Genomic DNA, 5,867 nt, shown 5'->3' with positions numbered 1-5,867 from the left:
CTCCAGCCTGGGCAACAGAGTGAGACTCTGACTCAAAAAAAAAAAAGAAAAGAAAAGAAAAAGAAATCTGGAGGGTTCAGAGTTAGTGCAGGAGCTCAACAATATGAAGGGGGTGCTTTAATCCTTAAGTTTGTCACCTAATCAAACAATATGTTTGCTGCAGCTTCCAAGCTCACACCTCACACAACTACATTCCAGACAGAAAGAAACAGGCAGGTGTCAACCTAAAACAAGCGACAGAGAGACCAACTCGCCAAACCAAAGCATTTATTCAGGAACAGCGGGAAACTGCAATCCAGATACATGTGCTATGGCAGACCACAGGTGCATCCAAAGACGTCCAAAGACAATTGGCAGCCGGGCTCGGTGGCTCAGCCTGTAATCCCAGCACTTTGGGAGGGCAAGGCAGGAGTTTGAGACCTGGATGACATAGCAGACCCTGTTTCTACAAAAAATTAAAATTAAAAAGTTAGCTGGGCATGGTAGTATGCACCTGTAGTCCCAGTTTCTCAGGGAACTGAGACAGGAAGATTGCTTGAGCCCATGAGGTTGAGGTTGCAGTGAGCTGTGATGATGCCACTGCACTCCGGCCTGGGTGACAGAGTGAGACCTTGTGTCTAAAAAACAAAAAGGAAAGATTTCCATTTACAGGAACATTTACCTAAGATATATCAAAACTGAGTATTGTATTTCATCACAACTGATACCAACCAGATGAAGCTAATAAACAGGTGTGGACTTTGAGTGACCCCTGGATGCCAGACCCTTATTAGACCTAACTGAAAACTCCCTCCTGACCAATGTGCAATGGAACTTTTTTAACCAGTTGACTCATACCTGTAGATTCAATGCATTCTATCCAAAGGGTTAGTTTCTAATTCTTCTTCTTCTTTTTTTTTTTTTTTTGAGTCAGAGTCTCACTCTGTGGCCCAGACCAGAGTGCAGTGGCATGCTCACGGCCACCCCAGCGTTGACTTGCTAGGCTCCAGCAATCCTTCCACCTCAGCCTTCCAAGTAGCCAAACTACAGGCACACACTACCACGCCCGGCTAATTTTTTAATTTTTTAAAAAAATTTGTTGTAGAGATGAGGTCTCGCCAAGTTGCCTGGGCTGGTCTCGAACCTGCGGGTTCAGGCAATCCACTCGCCTCCCAAAGTGCTGGGATTACAGGCTGATCCACCCAGCCCAGTCATTTTTTAATTCTTAATTAGCAAGATGACTATGAAACCCTTTCCCAGTACTCAAAACTCTCTTGACTTCTCCCTGTCAGCAAACTTCCAGTGAATTTATTTTTCACTGGTGAGCTCCCTTGTCTGTCAAGTAAATTCAGTCTTTTTCTTTTCTTTCTTTTTTTTTTTTTTTTTTTTTTTTTTTGAGTCAGGGTCTCACTCTGTTGCCCAGACTGGAGTACAGTGACACCATTACAGCTCATTGCAGCTTCAACCTCCTGGGCTCAAGCGACCCTCCCACCTCAGCTTTCCTAGTAGCTAGAACTACAGGCACAGCCAACACACCTGGTTACTTATTTATGTATTTATGGTAGAGACAGAGTATCGCTATGTTGCCCAGGCTTAACTTGCTTTTTAAGAATAATCTCAACCGGGCTTGGTGGCTCAGCCTGTAATCCTGCGCCTTGGGAGGCTGAGGTGAGTGGATTGCCTGAGCCCGTGGGTTCGAGACCCGCCTGGGCAGTGAGACCTCATCTCTACAATAAATCCAAAAATCAGCCGGGCATGGTAGCGCATGCCTGTAATTCCAGCTACTTGGAAGGCTGAGGCGGAAGGATCGCTGGAGCCTAGCAGGTCGAGGCTGCGGTGGCCGGGAGTGGCCACTGCACTCCAGTCTGGGTGACCGAGTGAGACTCCAACTCAAAAAACAAAACAAAACAAAACAAAACAAAAAATCTCCATTTAATTTCTTTCCAGAAGATATTTGTTCTTCTGTCCTTAAGGACTCAGCTCCTTATGGGCTTCGGTGGAGGTCGGGAGGCAGCACCCACAGGTCTAAATCAGCATGGGCATGTTCAGTCCTGCGGACTTTATGAACCGAATCCCTGACTACCTTGCTGTGAATGGCACAGCTCACACAGTAATGCAGCTTCACATACAGCTTGGGAAGTACAGAGGCATGAAAGACACTCACTTCAGAAATGTCCCTGACAGCTTGACTATGTTTCAAATGACAAACTTCTTTTTGTTTGTTTGTTTTTAGTTGGAGTCTCACTCTGACATCCAGGCTGGAGTACAATGACACGCTCATGGCCACTGCAGCCTTGACCTGCTGGACTTAGGCGATCCTTCCACCTCAGCCTTCCAAGTAGCTGGAACTACAGATGCACGCTACCACACCAGCTATTTTTTTTTTCATTGTAAAGATGAGGTCTCGCCAAGTTGCCCAGGCTGGTCTCAAACCCGTGGACTCAGGCAATCCTCTCACCTCAGCCTCCCAAAATGCTGGGATTAGAGGTGTGAGCCACTGCACCTGGCCATGACAAACTTTTTTGGTTTTGGGGGTTTTTTTGAGTCAGAGTCTCACTCTGTCGCCCAGGCTGGAGTGCAATGGCATGCTCATGGCCACTGCAGCCTCGACCTACTGAGCTCAGGTGATCCTTCCGCCTCAACCTTCCAAATAGCTGGAACCACAGGCATGTGCCACCATGACCAACTAATTTTTTTGATTTATTGTAGAGACGAGGTCTTGCCATGTTGCTCAGGCTGGTCTTGAACCCCTGAGAGCTCAGGCAATTCTCTTGCCTCGACCTCCCAAAGACAAACTTCTTTTTTCTTTTTTTTTTTTTGAGTTGGAGTCTCACTGTCCCCCAGACCACCGCAGCCTCAACCTGCTGGGCTCCGGCAATCCTTCCGCCTCAGCCTTCCAAGTAGCTGGAACTACAGGCGTGCACTATCACTCCCGGCTAATTTTTTGATTTATTGTAGAGATGAGGTCTTGCCAAGTTGCCCGTGCGGGTCTCGAACCCGCAGGCTCAGGCAAACCACTCACCTCAGCCTCCCAAGGTACAGGATTACAGGCTGAGCCACCGAGCCCGACAACAAACTTCTTAATAGCCTTATCCTTGGGCACGCATTGGGCGGAGCTCATGCAGCAAATAGGCTGCACATGGCCGCGGCCCTTTTTGGTATGACTATTGTTCCTTCTTTTCTTTGTCATCTTGGAAGTGAGGACCCAAAAGAGCCCAGGCTTAATTTTAATTCATTTAAATAGCCACATGTTGGCCAGGTGCAGTGGCCTGTAATCCCAGCACTCTGGGAGGCCAAAGCAGGAGGATCATTTGAGCCAGGAGTTTGAGACCAGGATGGGCAACATAGCAAGACCTCATCTCTACAAAAATAAAATCAGGGGCCGGGTACGGTGGCTCAAGCCTGTAATCTCAGTACTTTGGGAAGCTGAGATGAAAGGATTGCCTGACCCCAGGGGTTCAAGACCATCCTGGGCAACTTGGTGTGACCTAGTCTTTACAATAAATCAAAAAATTAGCTAGGTGTGGTAGCGCGCGCCTGTAGTTCCAGCTACTTGAAAGACTGAGGTAGAAGGATCACCTGAGTCCAGCAGGTGGAGGCCGCAGTGGCCAAGAGTATGCTGCTGAACTCCAGCCTGGGTGACAGACTGAGACTCTAACTCAAAAAAAAAAAAAAATTAGCCTGGCTCGGTGGCTCAGCCTGTAATCCCGCGCCTTTGGGAGGCTGAGGTGAGTGGATTGCCTGAGCCCACAGGTTCGAGACCCGCCTGGGCAGCGAGACCTCATCTCTACAATAAATCAAAAAATCAGCCGAGCGTGGTAGCACACGCCTGTAATTCCGGCTACTCGGAAGGCTGAGGCAGAAGGATCGCCGGAGCCCAGCAGGTCGAGGCTGCGGTGGCCGGGAGCAGCCACTGCACTCCAGTCTGGGCGACAGAGTGAGACTCCAACTCAAAAAAAAAAAAATTAGCCAGGCATGGTGGTGCATGCTTATAGTCCCAGCTACTCGGGAGATTGAGGCTGGAGGATTGTCTGAGCCCAAGAGGTTGAACTGTGATTGTGCCACTGCACTCCAGCCTGGGCGACAGAGTGAGAGAACTCAATGCAAAAAAAAAAAAAAAGTCACATGTGATTCATGACCTCTGTAATGGATAAGTCTAGAAGTCCAGAACACATAGGTCTAGTCCCTTTTGAGCTCTTGGGATTAGTGGAGAAACTCTCATAGCCTTATAGTAACGTCCCTCTGGTTTGTTTGTTTGTTTGGTTGGTTGTTTTTGAGTTAGAGTCTCACTCTGTCGCCCAGGCGGGAGTGCAGTGGCATGTTCACAGCTACCACAACCTCGACCTGCTGGGCTCAGGTAATCCTTCTGACTCAGCCTTCCAAGTAGCTGGAACTACAGGAGCATGCTACCATGCCCAGCTAATTTTCTGATTTATTGTAGAGACAAGGTCTCACCAAGTTGCCCAGGCTGGTCTCGAACCCCTGGGCTCGGTCAATCCTCTTGCCTCAGCCTCCCAAAGTGCTGGGATTACAGGCTTGAGCCACTGCGCCCAGTCGTCCCTGTTTTTCATTACGCTAATCTAAATGGGTTTCTATTCCGTACAGCTTCTCTCCTCATGCACACTCTTGTTTTAGATGTTTAGAATTCAGAAAACACGACCCACAGGAGATATATCTACTAGGCACAGGTCCCCAAGGTCCCACAGTGTCCCATGTCCCATGTTTAGAGGGCACTAGCACGCTCCCCGCCACCGCAGTCTCGACCTGGTGGGCTCAGGAGATCCTTCCGCCTCAGCCTTCCAAGTATCTAGAACTACAGGTGCACGCCACCACGCCCGGTTAATTTGTTGATTTATTGTAGAGTTGGAGTCTCACCAAGTTGCCCAGGCCGATCTGGAACCCGTAGGCTCACGCAGTCCTCTCACCTCGGCCTCTCAGAGTGCTGGGATTATAGGCATGAGCCAACGCGGCCAGCCTTCCAAATTTCATATAGTGCATCTCACTGAAAGTGAAGTACACTTGAAGTAGGGCAGCTCATTTGAGACCAAAGCGCTGAGTCCTGGGGTAATTTCTGGTCCCAGTAGGCCACAGCTTCTCAGGATCTGTATTGAGGAAAAGTATGGAAAACTTGGGTGGTGACCTGATGCCAGCCTGGTCCCTGGACACAAGCCGGGTACCGGATGTGGGGTATTTGGTACAGTGAAACGGAAGGCGGAGCGGTTACTCTTCCAGCCACTAGGGGGAGCTCCAAGGGGGCGTCTTGATCACACCCCTCAAGCGTAGGGTCAATATGTTCCCAACTTTTATCAAGTCGTTCAAATATTCCCACTCAGAGGTTTCCCCCAAACTGAGTAACACGGAGTGTTCATTTTAGCCCCTACTCCAAGTTAATTTTGGAACACAAGTAATTTCTTCCAAGCAGAGATGCAATAATACAGTAAGTTAGCAAGACCAATGTTGTAGACAAGAGAATAGGGTTACTAGATTTAGCAAATAAAACAGGTGCCCAATTAAATCTGATTTTAGGCCGGGCTCAGTGGCTCACCCTGTAATCCGAGCACTTTGGGAGGCCGAGGCGAGTGGATTGCCTGAGCCCGCAGGTCCGAGACCCGCCTCGGCAACTTGGCGAGACCTCATCTCTACAATAAATTAAAAAAACTAGCCGGGCGTGGTAGTGCGGGCCTGTAGTTCCAGCTACCTGGAAGGCTGAGGCAGAAGGATCACCAGAGCCCAGCAGGTTGAGGCTGGGGTGGCCGGGACCGTGCCACTGCACTCCAGTCTGGGCGACAGAGTGAAACTCCAACTCAAAAAATAAAAAAAAATCTGAATTTTAGATAAATATAAGCAACTTTTTTTTTTTTTTTTTTGAGTTGGAGTCTCACTCTGTC

This window comes from Carlito syrichta, unplaced genomic scaffold (assembly GCF_000164805.1).
Source record: "Carlito syrichta isolate Samal-C Ts95f unplaced genomic scaffold, Tarsius_syrichta-2.0.1 Scaffold305649, whole genome shotgun sequence".
In the NCBI taxonomy this organism is placed as follows: domain Eukaryota; kingdom Metazoa; phylum Chordata; class Mammalia; order Primates; family Tarsiidae; genus Carlito; species Carlito syrichta.
Note: the sequence above shows the minus strand (reverse complement) of the source record.